This window comes from Thunnus maccoyii, chromosome 3 (assembly GCF_910596095.1).
Source record: "Thunnus maccoyii chromosome 3, fThuMac1.1, whole genome shotgun sequence".
Classification (NCBI taxonomy): Eukaryota; Metazoa; Chordata; class Actinopteri; order Scombriformes; family Scombridae; genus Thunnus; species Thunnus maccoyii.
This window is the reverse complement of record NC_056535.1, coordinates 14267374-14284588: the sequence shown is the minus strand read 5'-3', so window position 1 is coordinate 14284588 and position 17215 is coordinate 14267374. Positions and strand designations below refer to the sequence as shown.

At 40.7% G+C, this 17215-nt stretch overlaps 1 long non-coding RNA gene across 1 annotated transcript; it reads right to left on the bottom strand.

Moving 5' to 3' along the window:
* Window positions 1-11980: 11980 nt before the first annotated feature.
* On the bottom strand, window positions 11981-15726 carry LOC121894341. The gene is made up of 2 exons (XR_006095522.1): window positions 14937-15726; window positions 11981-13295 (listed from the first exon to the last, which is right to left on the bottom strand). It is a non-coding gene; the product is annotated as an uncharacterized LOC121894341 (long non-coding RNA).
* Window positions 15727-17215: the final 1489 nt, after the last annotated feature.

Below are 17215 nucleotides of genomic sequence, written 5' to 3'. Positions count from 1 at the left end.
TTAGAAGGTTACAGTGTTTTGCAGCATGTTTTTCCCTCATTAAAACTGAATGAATCCAGTGACTTTCATATACTGGCTTTACTATTCAGTTTAATTTTTTCTTCAGTTTTGTGGCTTTACTGCTGACAGTCCAGAGAGTGGAGGCTCTCCTTTAGTCAGTGGAACAAAAATCAGATATAAAATAGTTGATCCACTGTACTTTTTGCATCTTCAGCAGGCCATCACCACAATTTTAGAAATACTAAGGACATAAGTCCAAGTCCTCCCTCCCATCACCCACTCAGACACCAAACAGAATCCATTATACGGTATAATTTTGGGGTTTTTATTTCATTTTATTTCTTTATTATTTTTGTTGGCATAAAAGTAAAAAATTACATTGATTTAAAAAATACTGGAATCAGCATATAAAATACACAGCATGTGTACATTTTTAATCATAGAATATAAACAACACCCATGTTGCTAAAAACCCTAAATTCACAGTGAAAAACATTAAATAGATGACCTTACCCCTTGTAAATGTGTATTGATTATAGGAGCTTTACACCAAGTACACTAAAGTAAATGACACTCCAAGCACAGTTATGTAGTCTTTAAAGTCTGTCTAAAGGAAAATCAGAGATTTATACATATTAGAAAATAATTGCTGAAAACATGAAAAGACTGTGAACTATGTAGTACTGCATTGTGGAGTTAGAGTGTTAAACTATGTTTCACCATTTCTGTGTTCAGGATTTTTTGGATGGGCCTGAAATGGTGGCTCAATGACATAGAGTTACTAGCATGACCCTTCCCCCACTATATAAACACTAGACTACCTACTTATAGTTACTATTTTTATACCGGCTAGTTTTACAAACTTTCATCAGAGGCAACTGGAATTCACTTCAGATAATCCGCTGTTACTGGTGAATGGGGCCATTTTCAGTCAACATTAGCGTTCAAGGAGTTATTTTAAACCCAGCTGAAGCATTCGTTGACAGCTGGAGCTGCCAGCTGTTCAGCTGGGAGGACAGGTAGAGTCAAAGGACACAGCACCTGCAGTGGCAGCCACCAGCCACCACCCACAGCTTTTGCTTCAGCACCAGCTGTGCAACTGGGAGGTCCTGACCAGAGGGAGAGCATTTTCCGGGCAGCACTTCACCAAAAAACACGGTGTGAGAGGCAATTGCTCTAAGGGTGACAGCCACAATGAAGCCACGAAGGGCTTTTCAGCAGAGGAGTAAGGTTAAATGCACCGAACTCCATTGAAGAAAATGACAGTTTAACATAACAATAATTGGTGATGGATCCCTTGTTAACTAGTTATTTAAGTTACATTATTACTGAAACAAGTAATTTACCTACAAAATATGTGCCGAATTAAACAGTGACTCCTAATGTTACATTGCTTTTTAAATTATCATCCATGTTTCTTGCCTTAAACCTACAAACAAGGCCTTTTTTAAATTGTGTATTTTTAAACAGGAGTTTGGTATGAGCGTTGTTAACTCACAGGCTGTTCAGTTGGGCCGTGCTTTTAGCACTTTGAGTGGACACGCCTCCAGCGTTTCAGAGCAGACAATACTGCTCATTTTTCCAAGATTGTGAAAACTAATTTTATATACTTTGCAATTATTTTCATTTTACACACAGACTTTAAGCTTACCATTAAACTGACAACCTAGAAATATTATAGCAAAAAAAAAAAAAAAAAAAATCACAAGTGCATCTGGTACTGTATGCTTGGTTAAAGCAGGATTTTCAAGACAGTGGAAAAAGAAAAAGAAAAAACACCTGCTGTCTATTTCTTGAATGGACATCAGATGGTTTAATCAATTTTCCATTAGCAGTTAATTAGCAGATTTAATGGGGAATAACATTCAGATGAATTAATGTTTGGTTACATTTCATTAATCTGAATACTGTGGCTTTTAAAGTGAAGATGTGCACAATATCATGTATGGGATTATCTAGCCTAAAGATTGACCATTGACAGTGAATAATAACCTGACTCTAAGAACTTCATAGTATTTTTTTTCTCAAGATTCATCTTTAAAAAGAAGCCTTTGTAGGACAGCTAGAAGGCTATCAGAGATAGATTATAAAATGTAATTTCATTCCCCATGAAATCATTCAAGGTCACTGTAGTCACAGTAATCTCATTCTGTTTTACTTTTCCATTTACATCTTAAAACATGTTAAAGGAACAATATTATCACAATTTTTAAAGTCAATAATACAGTTTTGCTTAATGTAATCATTCCTTCTGTTCATACTAGCCTATGAGACATCCCCTATGGGGGGGCAAAATGTATTCCAAGCTATCTAACTAAATTAGCAAATATAAGACGTCAGCAGACTGAGTTGATGTTTTCCAAAGTTGCAGTCTTTTTTGCATGGATTTTTTCCTTTGCATTATTATTCCTCCCCTGTAGCTCAACAAGGAAACACACCTTCCAGGAAAACACAAAGAGAGAATTTAACCACCTGGTTTGACTAACTCAGTCTGCTGAAGGCTCATATTAGCTTTAAATAAAGTTTTGAATACATTTTTTGCACAGAACGAGGATTGTGGGGAATGATTGTAGCAGGCGAAACCTGTTTCAATGCTTATATGGGCACCTGACTATTGTTTTATGACACATTCGAAAATTATGAACCTATCCTTTAACATACCCACACATCTCTGTAGAAATATAGCTGTATAGATAACACTACTGCATATTTTATTTATATTTTGTATTCACTGCATTACCTATATAACATACATATATAACTACAGCTACACCTGCCAGAACCATTACCTCTGCACATATTTTGCGCAACTTTATTTTTTACAACCCACAAGTCAGGTCATGTTTATAGCCTAAGTATTGTAATGTTTATTATGTACGGTAGATTGAATTCCATTTACTGGACTTCCTATGTTGTTTGCATTTATTGCTCCTACTTTTTATCTATTTCCTTGTTTCCTGCACTGCTGTCACATGCATATCAATAAAGTATTATCTGATATTCTCTGTTGTTCACATTGATTGGAATTTAAATGCAGCACCTCTATCAACCACTAGATGGCAGACCAGTCTAACTTTTTTATTAAAACCAAGTACATACCTTGAATGATATTTCATCTCAATGCTGAATCTGCAAAGAAATTGGTTTTAAACCTGCATGGAGAAGGAGATGAATAGGGTTTGATAAACACATGACAGTGTAGTGTCAGTCACACAATTACAGAAAAAAACAACAATAAATGTATAAAACGTATAAAAATTTTATCATCTTTGTTTGATAAATGGAAATTGATCTGTTCTGCTGCAATAAACTCCAAACACCTCAGACACAAAATGGTGCCACTGATTTGAAAATACTTATGATCCTGAGGGGCATCTGTTGATACAACTTGCCTTGATGGTGTAAAACATACGTTGTTGAGATGCTTCAGTATGTAGAGTAATAATGAAGTTGTGTAGGTCAAGCTTTCCAGTTAAATCTGGAAAAAAAATGTGAAAAATGTCTGGAACCTCATTTCCCAACAATATGCTTTGGTTTCTGTTTTTTGTCGACTTGGCAACGTGCTCAGCTGAGGCACGTTTATTTATATACGGCTGTCCTTTATGACAGTTGGTTTTCCACTATGCAGCCATAGATGAAAAAAACAGCATAAAGAGAACAAGGAAATGTTTATGTAATTCACGGAACAAACAGAATAAAGATGTATCATGACATGTCCTGGGCCATCCCGTGCTTACACACTAGTCTTGTGTAATACAAGGTATAAATAGGATGGAGAGGCCAAGCCACAGCTCCTAAACTCTGCTTCCACCTATGGGAAAACACTTCACTCTCCTCTTGATAATCATGTTAAATATTATGTTCAATTTAATCATTTAATCATTTAAATGCCATCAAACAAGAAGGAACATTGCTGAAATTAGTTTAATATGTGAATGTAAAATTTTGTAGCTAGAATCTAATATCTGGTATAATTGGAAATCCATACAGCATTAACGATCGCCTGTGTCTTATTAAAGGGCTCCCTGCTCCATTCTAGTGATATACTTCAGGTTTTTAGAGTGGATAACTTAATGCAATAATTATCTAATAAACTGTTTTCTAGATATAGGCCACAGATTAAATATATCATCCAAATTCTGCCAAATAAAGAGAGACCAGTGTGTATGTATAGAAGTGAAATGAAATCTTGACTTTGTTTTATTTCAAAGGGGGACTTCCATAAAGTTTGTAGACTCACAAGAGTCATATTTTAAAAGAACATTGATGTAGCAGGGCCTGAGGTATTGACTTGTAGTCCAGAGTATTGTCCAAAATCCAAGATCCAAAAACACTCGATCCTAACATTCCCACATTGCAAACAGATAGTGTCACATGTTGGACCCTCCATGGCCAATCATGTCCAATGTCTTTCAAACTCCTGCCCCCAGTTTGCAACACAGGCTTTCTGCTATAAATCTAAGGGCTGTAAGCCTAAATTGAGATAATCCTGATGACATCATCAGGGTTTTTTTTTCAAACTGTGGAAAGCTCCCTTCAGAGCCACAGAAGACATAATTCAACTTTTTTCACAGGCTGAATACTTCTCATGCCAAGTAAACTGATCATGAAGTGTAAAATCAGTGGAAGGCTCGTTTAATAACGTTACACTTCAAAAACATATGGTTGTTGCTGAGCGGACTGTCAAGGAAGTGTAACTTGCTAATTGCCCTTGACGGAAACTGGTCTGTAATGAAAGATACGTCTAAAATATTTGTCCATAACATTGCAGAGCTCACTTCTTCTATGCTAAACTAAATAAAATTCATTTCATACACATAATTTAACACGATCTGATAACGTCCTGTAACCTTGAGATAGGCTGATATCATAAATCTTTTATGCACATCATGTTAAAAGTGAAATCCAACAAGTAATCCCCAACTTTTCAGTATATATTATATGAAATACTATACTACAAGCACATTACATAAGTTTCCAAACATCCCAACCTGTAGGCCATTTTCAGAGTCTGGTTCCCTCTTTCCTGGAGAAGTGACACGCTCCTTTTGCCTATAGTCTCCACGTGAATACATTTCACTGTCATTATCAGTTATGTAAGAGAAGCACATCACATGTCCTCATGGATCCCATATATACACAGACCTTTTAAAACACCTATGCACAAATATATGCACGCAAGTACACACACACACACACACACTATGTGAGAGAGGGATCTGAAATTGGAAACTGTTGGCTGTGCTTTGACAGCTTTGTGCTGATAAATTAACACAAGCTACAGAGTTACGGTTACTTTGCATAGCTCCGGGCGTACTTATAGCTTCTCCCCAGACACTGTAGGACGACCTGTTCATTTGTGTGTTCTCCCTCGGGAAAGTGTCATGGCTGCAAACTTTTATTCTTTTTATTTATCAGAGAAACCAGAGTTCTCATTTCACACATAGAAGATTCTTGTCCATAACTGATGAGTTATTCGCCAGCGTCCCAGTGTCTGTTCTGGTGTACAAGGATCAGGAATGCGTGGCCTGTGTACAGAGCTAGAGAATCTGGCGTGCTGACATTTTCTTTTTCTCCTCTCCTTCCCAGAATGCTCCCCTGACACTCTCTCCTCTTTCACAGCACTTCTTTTAACTTCCTGACAGGAAGGAAATCTCAGGGGCAGGAGGTGCATCTCCCTTCACCTTCCCTCTCCACCCTCTGTTCTTCATTAGTGTGCGAAAGTCAGAGCGAGTTTGGATCAGTTATTTCAGGCTGGCCAGAACCCATCTTTCTCAGAATAATCCTTCATCGCTGCCCGGAGCTGAAACCCTAGCCGGCACTTGATATAGACCCATGGTCAGCACTGGCTCTGATATAGGATTCTAGCACCTGAGCACTCACAAGCCTCCCACCCAACATGGGACCTGTTGAACCTGCTCACCCCTCTGATGCACGCACTCGCCCAGACACACACACACACACACACACACCCTTATGATCCCCTCGTATGATCTCTCACTCTGGCTTGCTCTTTTCTCTTTGTCTCTCCGTCTCTCTCTAATTGCTATGTAGAGCACCAAGAACCCATATTTACATGTGATCTCATTTTACCCTGCTTTATCTTCATCCTTCAGCCACTGAAATGCATTTGTTTACACATGGCTTGTCTTAACATAGCCTTAAAAAGAGACTCTGCAGAAAGTAGAGCAAGAAACTAGAAACTTTGTCTGTCAGTCAGTCTGCCTATTTGCTTGTTGGTCTATTTGCGTCGTGATTTGCTCCTGTCCTGGTTCACCTCAGTGAAGCGTGATAAAACTCTCTGAGGACGAGGAGAGGTGGTTTCCCTGTTCTGGTTTCGTTGGAGACGGTTTGGATGCACAGTTCCTCAGAGACAGCAGCTCTTAAGGGCAGCAGCTGACTAAGCTCCCTCTTCCTCTATCCTTCCCTCTCTATTCTCACTCTCTCCTTCTCTTGCTCATTTTCACACACACACAAGGTCATAAAAAAAAAAAACGACGAGTCACGGACGCTTTCTGCTCCAAGGCAATCAAGTCTTGTGATGGAACAATACAGAGTGTGCAAAGTCTCAGCACTGCAGTGCAGGCCTCTAGAGGTGCAAATACACCACATGGCCTGCAGGAGATGGTTGTGGTTTGTGTGGGTATGCTGCATGAGTCTATTGAATATAATTTATTAATATAGCTCATATATATTTTAGGATAACTTCAATAATGGTTCATTCAAATTATTCTCATGGAACACTTTTGCCTGCAAGTGCATTCCACTTAAAAGCCCTGAGGACTACGTACAAACATTTATTTCTCTCTTCTTTTTCGCTCTCACACACATTTAAATACCTGCACATGTGAAACCAAACATGAAAAGGCATGCAGCTTGCACAGGTCACCTTTAACAGAAGAACTGCACAATGCCATAGAAATCTGCACATGCATCTGCACAAAGGAGGCCGTGTACGGCTCATCATCCATGAAATGACTGGCCTCCTCTATAGCCCTGCAGGGAGCATGTGATCACCACTGGAATCCCCCTTTCATCTATGAACATAGAGGGTTGAACCACATAGGTCCCCGCAGACACATGAGGGCCCTCGGTGGTGGCGTGAGCTGGTCTTTTTTAAACTGACCCCGGGCCTGTAGCTGGAGCTGAGGAGAGTGGGAAAGTTTGGGGTGAGTGAGAGAGAAACTAAAAAGATGGATGAATTGTGAGTGAAAAACAAAAAATAAAACTGGAAATGAAGTAGAAAGAAAACATGAAGCATAAGTTTGTCTCTTTCTTTTGAGGTTAGTGGGACAACAAGTTGTTAGCTCATGTGTGAGCAGTTGCTGTCACGTTTCAGTCACATGGACATTCCTGTTCCCCCTCTTGCCCCCAAATAAACAAGTGAGCGTTTGATAATAGGGCCTGATTATTTAGCCTACTTCTGTTGCCAGCTCGTCTTCTGCCCTACTCCGCTGTAAAGAATGCCCTAATTTCAATTCCATCCCACTAACAAACAACCACAGACATATACTCATACACACCTCTCTCTTTCACTCACATACTTGTAGCTCTCGTGTGTTTTTTTCTCACATTTGCACACACACATACAGATACACAGGTCTGATTCTGCTGACCCAGTAACATGGGGCAGCAGGATGCTCCAGTTGTCCTGCACAGAGAGTCTCTACAGTTATTAGTACTTTGGCACAATACTGTGCTTCATCACAGACACAACAGTGTCATGCTGCCTTTTTTCTCCATGATTCACTCGAGCTCACTGACCTAGTCTTGGAGAGAAGATACACACTCAGTCACTCAAGCATTTGAATGTGTCTGTTTAGATACTTGGACAGACACAAACACATGAGCTCAGTCAGCTGGCCTAGAATATGATTGGACTTTTGCTAATAAGGTGCCTTTCGTGGATATTTATGTAAATAGCGACACTGTGAATGTGACTTTCTTATCTAGTGCATGTGTATAAAATGAAAGTGTACATATATTTTACACTTGTCATTGACAGACAGATTACCTTCAAGGTCACGTTGTTTGCTTAAGTATTCACTTCAGTTCAGCTTCCCACATCTGTTTGAGACATTGTTGTTAAAACAATAATGTCTCAGTGACAGCACACCTATTCCCTTTCTCCACCAGTCCAGTCTCTCTGGCTTTTCTGTAGTTTGTTTCCCTGTAAATACAGACAGAGAGCAATGCCTCCAAAAGGCCTAGAGAAAATAAAAAAGTACCTTGCTTGCAATAATTCAGTTATTGATTAGAGCTTCTGATGTGCAAGAAAAAAGCCCACACCAAGCAAAACATAAACATAAGTGGCTGTACAATGTGGATAGGGAAAGCCAACATGTCAAGATCAATGTTCTTCCTGAGGCAGCTTCGAACAGGGACGGAGGAGGACTATAGAAACAAATGAAATGACAAAAAATGGGGGAAAAATCTTATACAGATGTGTGAATTGATGCTGCATAATGGGAAATGAAATAAAATATGAGAATAATAAAAAATAATTGTAAAATATTTAAATGTAATAATACATGTTACCTATGCTCTCCAAGCATAAGTTTCAGCTATCCAGCTTTTTTTTCTGTCTCTCCCTCTCCCAGGGAGGCCCTTGTAATCCAATAATCCATTTTAATCCAAACTGAGATTACATGAGGTGAAAGAGCCACTTTGTGCATGAGATTGTCCTCCAATTTAAATCACTCCCATTGTTTATGTTTGTGTATGATGTTTGTGTGCACACTTGTATGTTTTATTTAGTTTTTGTGTGTGTATGCACGTGTTTGCACAAGTGTGTGTGTGTATATGTGTGTGTGTGTTTGGTGGTAATGGGAATAATGTGCTGGCTCTCCTTCTTAATGAGCAGCTGTTCATGTGGCCTCCCCTCAGTTCGTCATCTCTTCCCTCTGTTCTGTGTATTAGCAGAGGTCAGTGCAGTGCTCTTTAATCCTGCCAGTCTGATCCCCGTCACGTTTCACCTCCTACACTCAACCTACTGCCCCACTGCCCCTGCACGTCTGCTAAGGCTAGTTTCACCACAGAATCCATACACCTGTTCTTACCAGGCCTGTGACACCTGTAACACAGCCCTACCTGTCATGCCTGTAACATTGCACTGCAAACAGCACGCTTGCCCCACTTCTCTCAGTCTCCCATCATTAGAGACAGACAGCTCAGATAGGGCCCTGCGAGACAACTCAGTTTAATCATCACCCTCTCTTGTCTCGTCAGTCATCACAAAGCCGAGAGAAATCTGCTCTGAATTACTATTGGACTTGCGGTCATGTGTTCCTAGAGTCCCGTGCAGTTGCAATCCTCCACTGCGTACTATTTTTAAGCTGCCCAGCTGGCACTAACACCCCGTCACTCCCCCACACCCTCCCCTCCTCCCCCACACCCTCCGCCACAGATTGCACACACCCACGTAGATGTGTGTGCATGTGCACGGCTGGTATGATGGTCCTCTGCCTCGACTATGCCCTTGTACGGTGGTATGACCCACAGACCAGCAAGCCCCACTGGTGTGGATTTCCATTCCTGGAGCCCACTCCTCAAACATATATTCCCCCTCAGCCAATGTCACGTCCCATTGCGCATTATGCCCACTAGCTGTCCTACTCCTGACATAAATATATACAGTTTGTCCACGTGGATTTGCACACACACCTGCTTATTTTATAAGATGTAAAACCTTTGCCATTTTAACAAATGGGACATAAATAATCATATGTCTTTAAGTCTAAACTCCCCATACAGTATGGTCATTATAACACACTGCTTGCCTCACGTTTCCAGTATACATTTCACCAACTGGCAGGATTAGTAACATTAAGCCCTGAACTCTTGAACTCTGGACTTAATACACTCAGAGAACATGGAGGACGGACTGCCACTGTTCAATCCAGCAGGCCTTAGTGTTTTGTTTTGTATGTATCTGTGTGTGTGTGTGTGTGTGTGTGTGTGTGTGTGTGTGTGTGTGTGTGTGTGTGTGTGTGTGTGTGTGTGTGTGTGTGTGTTTGTGTGTGTGTGTGTGTCTAAGCCGAGTCTTGACTCTGACCTTGACTGTGTTTGGGTGCCTGGGAATCTATGGGAAGCCCCAAAGTGCCCCCAGATGCTTGTGTTATTACCTTAGCACTTCCAAAATGTTGCTGCCTCTAACGCTCTCAGCAGTTCTGTTTTACACAGCAGCCAGTTTGCCTCTCAACACTGTTCTTCATGTCTTAATATAGCGCAGAGTTTCTGCGTTCAGCCACCAGTGAAACATAAACATTAACGCAGTGCAGAATGACTGAATTATTGATGCCCAGCTGATGGGCTGTGTTCAAATATTTCCTCAGAGTATGTGTGGGTGAGCGTGCCAGACAGAAAGAGAGGGAAACGGAGAAAAAGTAGGAGCTCACAATGCGATCATCATTTTGGCTCTCCTCTCCTTTCTCCTCTACTCTCCTCTCAGTAGGTCAGCGTGTTTCCTGTCAGGAGCAGACGGAAACTGGCTCTCCACACTCTGCCATGGAAAAAGCTCTTAGGACAACAATTCAGCCAGCAGCTGCTACAAAGGAGAGAGGGGTGGCTGAGAGAAGGAGGACATCGAGGAGAATGAGGCCAATGGGGCTGTCCCCCCACATACAAACATATAAACATATATAGATATCTACTGTGTACACTACTGGTGCCATCCTGTCCAACAAACACTGCCATATAATGTGGTGTTTAATACCATCAGGGAGCATTTGAATGGAGCTTTTGTCTCCTGTGACAAAGTAATACAGTGTAACGTCTTCAAACTAGATTTACTATAATCAGCATTGAATTGACTTACCAAGTAGCCACTGCTGGAGAAGTAGTGGCTGTCATGAGAGCACGCAAAGTACAGCAAACTAAATTGTTGTTCTTGTTGACCAAAACCAGCACCAAATTTCAATTTCACAGAATTCTTTGTTCTTGCTGAATAACAGTGGCATTTTGGATTTCATACTTGGAAAGCAGCTTCAGCAAAAGTACAAACAAGACGGAGCATGTGACAGAAACTGATGAGTCTGTGTTTACTCTGGGCTTCCACTGATGCAAACACACACAGTACATGAGCCTGCGTCGTGTATGTACACACATACATCCACAAACTTGGAGGGACAGGCTAGTTCCAGATATTTGCATGCTCTTTTTGCCTTTTTTGTCTTTTTTGCTTTACAAATGCAATTCCCAGATTTACAAATGCTTCCAAAACTAGGTCAATTAATGTGGAGTGAATGTCAGCAGTGACTTGAGACCAGTAAGGAGATAAACTAAGGTGAGCTTGCAACTAGGTCCAAGCTTCACACCGACAGATGACTGTCTCCCAAACTCCAAAAATTCCCTGCTAAAGGTTATCCTGTCTTCTCCGTGAAATCTGAAACCAACCATAAATATCCCATTTACCCAGCAACAGAAAGGTTGTGACAACAGCAGACTCAAGACTTTAGGTGTCTTACTAAACAACAGGCGACATACAGCTTTACCACAGATAACCTACAAGTCTCATTCTGTCAGTGACAGCTACACATCAAGTACAGCACATAACCACTTGCAGCATCCAAGTCACAAGGCACTGTAGCATCAGAACATAACCTTGGCAGTGTGAGTGAGTGTGTGTACGTGAGGGAGATATAGAGTGGGAGAATAATGCATGGAGAGAAAAAAGACAGAGGAAGTGGGGTAGTATGATACAGTGAAGTGTGTTTTCTGAAGTCTTCTGAGGACAGTCGTTTGAGAGAGCCGTTTATGGCTTCCAGTGATAATACTGCACATATAAGGACACATGCTTACTCTATCTCTGACTCCCTTTTACCAGAGGTTGAATGAGCTAACTAAATGAGTATTTGCACATGGAAGCATAACAGATACACACTCACTACTAGATGGATCAGCTTATTCACTGTTGCAGTGGATGGAGAAAAAATAGACAGTATGAAGATGTAGTGGAGAAAGACAGAGGCATCAGATGTTACATGTGAGAATACAGTTATATCTTTGTTTCTTTATAGCTCAGACAGGATTAAAGAAAAGGTGCATGGCCATGGCTAGGTTGTTTTTGTACATTATAGTAGGATATTAATATAAGCACAGGTGCAAAAACACAATGGTCAGGGGTCATTACGAAACAGTATTTGGATCAATCAAAAATTGAAACTCTGAGCTACCTGTTTCATAATAAACATATTCATCCACCTCTTCATTTTACACAGTTGAAGAAGAACAGAATGTGGAAAATAACCTCCGTGGAGCTTTCGAGTGGGTGGGTTTACAGATATTGCAAAATGATTGCTTTGATGTGCTCTTGGAGCTTCTACCCAGAGTGTTGCTATCCAGACCTGCTTCCTTGAGGCTATAAGAGAACTGGAAAGACAAAACCATAAAAACATGTGAACTTACACACACATAAACACACGCACATATAGAGAAACAGACAGACAGACAGTCAGATTCATCTCTGTAGACAGGGGATGAGTCATCTGCTATTCCAGTCCCAACTGTGACCCACTCGGGTCATGTAAACAAGACAAGGAAACTGAAAACCTAAATATGGGGGCTGCATATGCAGGCAGCAAATACTGTAACTGTAGGAACAGACGGGCAGCTAAGGTTTCAACCAGTGAGAAGGAGTTAAAGCTCTCAACAAAATGCCTTTTGCAAAAAAAAAAAAAAAAAACACACATAGCATGCACATGTGCACAGCTCCTCCACCCTGCAGTCTGTGTGGAATGTAGATTGGTGGGTTGGGTGGGCAAATGTTCCTGGAGCACAACCCCACCTCTCCCAGCGATCTGCATCTGTTCTGCCTGTGTAGACATGTGCTCAGCTGTGCATTTGTGTGTGTGATGAGTGTGAGCTCAGCTGTGAGTGCCATTGTGTGCATATCAGTAAGAAAGAGTCGGCTGTAGTCTGTTTTTGTGCATGTGGGGGCTTGTGTTTGTCTCTCTCTGAGTGTGTGTGTTGGTGCAACAGGGGGGTACTAATGTGGCATTCTCCTGCCGCTTCCATCGCCTGGTTCGTACCTCAGCTGTCCCAGTGGACCGAAGCCAGACGACACACATAGCTCTGGTGTGTGTCTGCACTCTCTGACCCAGGACTGTGTGTGTTTATAGTTGTGTGTGTGAGAGAGAGAGAGAGAGAAACTGTATTGTCCGTTCCAACTTCAAGCAAAAATAAGGCTTGTGTAAATGAAGGAGTGAAGTACAGAGGACCTTGCATTGGACCAATGTGGAGTGGTGAGCCACTGTTTTGATTGAAGCTTTAGTCCAGACAGTTCCTCTGGTGGAGTGCTGGCATCAAACAAACCACATAAAGAATATTTTAGAACATGCAAATATGTGAACAAACAAAAACATAATATAAGTACTGCCAGCCTTCAGGGCAATCCTTCCAGTTTGCGAAGACAAATCAGTCTCTCTGTTTTTGTGTTTGTCTGCTGTCACAGAGAGAATTTAAAGAGAGAATGAACATTTAGTACAAAGCTCTTGTTATTGACACTATGAAAGCCTTTATGGAACAAACATGCCTTTTTTAAACTAATCTAAAGCAATGGCAGTCACAATCATGCAGATGCATGTGCTTAAACTGCTGGATTAAATGATTGATTTGTTTGTTTTTGGTTCCATCATATAGAAAAGAAGCCAGCACAATGACAAAGGACTTGAAGAGGCTCTTCACATGTAAAAAGGAATTCATTTCAAAGCAGTTTTTGGATAAAGTCAAAATACCAAAACCATATTTCCTTACTTATGTCTAGTAGTATCTAGTCATGCAGACAGTTTTTGTCAAGTTACCAATTAGGGGAAGTGAGAAAGTTTTTTTGGAAATTTGGGTCAATTAACCCATTAAACTGAAAATTTGTTGTTGAGTTGTCACGCTGGCCCATGATTCATGTGTGTCTTGTCAACAGCTGGCTGCTGTAGCTAATCACATCTAATCACATGTTTCAACATGACCTCATCAAGATGAAAATAAAGGCAGCATAGAGACAGACATGTGGGGAGAAAGAGAGATGTAGAGAGATGTTTACAACTTGAGCCAGAAATGGACCAACAAGCAAATCAAGATTTCTTAGCCTGCAAGGTAATCAAAGAGATGTCACCACTCTGCCCCTCGTCGACACTCACAACATGACATCCTGCTGTGGCTCCATATGGTCTGCAGGCTTAAAGTGGTCGAAAACCTTCTTGTATGAAGGAGAGGAGAGGAGAGGAGAGGAGAGGAGAGGAGAGGAGAGAAACACTATTGAATGTGTGTGTGTGTTTTCAGAGAATAAAAGTCAGTATGCCAAAGGGGATGTACGGACAGTAGAGCATTAGACCATATGGTCAGAAGGTGACTGGGTTGGTGTCTAATGGGATTGATCTAATCTGCTTTTAAGTTAATAGAGAGAGACTAAATCTTTTTTAGGGTTTAAAGACAACTTTATGTTGTTAGTGTGACTCTGAAGAGGGAGCTCATAGATATACACCTGAAAGAGGAAAACTAGGATAAATAAGGAATTGAACATATTTAAAACACGTTTGATAGACATGACTCAGTAACATCAGATCTAAAAATCTAATTTGCTACAGCGCAACTAATATCAAAATAACATGACTACTGTATACATATAAATATCAAGACACAACATTTAGTATTTTAAAGCTCAAATCCCATTAAGCTCTCCAAAATAAGAACATGTCTTGTCTCCTCATATGTTGTCTGCTTGCTTGCTCAGTGTGATCTCATAGTCATTTGAATAAACATGTTAATAAAGGCACACTGGCTTGCTGTTAATGGAAAAAAACATGCCCAGACTGATGAGATGTAATAATAGCCTACCCACGTCATTTCACCAAGAAGCGACCTTCATTCTTTCAAGATCAGCTGGCATAAAAAAATCTGAAATTCTTCTACACATACCCGACCACCCAATCACCAAACATCACCTTTCTCATCTTAGGTGATGTTGCTCAACCGGTTCCTCCTCCTGTTGTGTGTATACCTGACTTTTTCTTTCCTCAGGGCACCAGCCTGCGTATGTAAACATTCATGAATCATCAGTGTTACAGGAGATGATAAGTCTATCGTCACCATTATTACCGGAGAGTCATCTTCTTGACCCGCTCTCTTCTTCACAGGAGTATTTCTGGTTGTGTTGCTGGAGTTGTGAGTCTGTTCCTGTTGCCCGTACAGATGGGACACAGGACAGATAGGGCAGAAGGGAAACAGGGGCAAATAATGAGGAGGTTTCACAGATAGATATTAAAGTTATATTGGTGAAAACAAGATAAAACTGGCTAGTGAAGAAGAGGCAGGACACCCTTATTAATCTTCACAATGGATGTCCAGTACTGTCTCAATTTCCTAGAATGACAATAGTGAGCACCTGAGCTCACTTTGTTCAGATTGCAGGCCAATCAGATTTGTTTCTCAAATCTGATTTTTAAGACAGACTGTCCGCACTGTTTTTTGCAAGTGATCAGATCGGATTTGTGTCCAGACGTTGCCAGCCTATCTGCATGGGTTGCTGTGGTAACGACGTAGGCGTCAATAACTACGTACGCTGGTGACGCGGCTTTCCAACGCGGAAGCATGAGAAATAGAGATTCATCACCCCCCCCAAAGTCCCAGTCGACAGTTTATTTCAGCGTCTGTCCACGGACTGTTGTGCTCCGTGTTGTCATCCATACCGCTCTGCTAGTAGCAGCTGATTCTGCTCAGCCGCTCTGATGCACTTCCGTCACTCCGGATTTGACGTCATAGTTATGTGTCGCGTTGCGAGTGACGCAAAAGACACTAAAGTCTGATTTGAGCGACCAGAGCGTCCGCACTGACACGTATTTGTAGAAATCCGATTTGAATCGTATTTCAAACCCCCTCCAAATGTGATTTGGATCCGATTTGCAAAAAAATAAGATTGTATGTGTTTTTTTCGCTGTCCAGACTTTCTGAAAATCAATCTGGATACAATCTAGATAGGCTATGCCAAAAAAAAAAAAAAAGGATTTTGTCTGGCAGTCTGAACAAGGCAGGTGACATCACTACACACCCAACAGACCCGTTTCACATGTCACGGCAGGGTACACACAGCTGCTGTTATAAACTAGCAATAACACCAAGTATTGTCAACGCTTGCTCATTAGCTCACTGTAAACAAACCTATAACCGTCATTAACTTTATTGGCTGCAGCTGTGTCTAACTCGCTGTGACCTACTGTATATCAAGATAATCCCATCAATAAGAAGCGAACTAAAGCGTTATTACGTTCATCACTTTTTATCACTGGACTTGCACTTTTACATAATATCCTGTGACCTGGATGACATCAGATGTCAGTCTTCACATACGTGTGTTACACTCTTTGTTAACTTCAGTTTTTCATAACTTTCATGTAAGTGCATAATGACAAGACAGTGTCAGTATCACACACTGCCTTGAAGTTGTGTCACAGGCCACTGACTCATCAGCCTCCACATAATCACTGAATCTGTAACCCAATCACTGACTGAAATCCAACTCACTTTATACTGATTCACCGCCGCCTGAAGACACACTTTGTTTCATAATACAGGGCCCCAGGTATCAAATGGCAAAAGCAACACTGGTTACCGCCGGTTACAAGAGGTTCAGGTTATGTGACAAATGAGGAATGATCATCTGAAGTATCTCTTCGTCTATTGTCTGTTCGTCTATTATCCCTGCAGATCTCCCTTGAGAACAAAAGGTTTCCTCAAAACTGCACTTGAAAATAAGAAATCGTTATAGGGTTCATGGACAAAATGTTATCTGGCTGTCTGTGGTCAGTGAATGCTAGATTTGGTGAATTTTGACATAAAAATGGCATATTTGCTTTATACAGAGTATCAATAGATGAAATCGACTTTTACCTTTATAGTTTAACTATCTAGTTTTGTCTATATTAACACAATCAATGCATTTCAAACCAGAAATCACCCCAGAGCAGCACATTTCAGTTAATAATCATTTTTATTTTCTTTAGAAAAAGAAACTATCACAACTTCATTTGGTTACTGTACAGTTTCTCTTCTCATAGTCACTCAGTCTGATAACAGATTGTGATTTCATGCTGGAACACCAAACATCCTCCTACTAACGCACACCACTAGTACAACATGACAGTATACAACTTTCTCTTTTTCTGCGTTTGCAATATTACATCCTCTGATATTCTGGAGTGAATAGCAATAGAAACCACTTCTATAA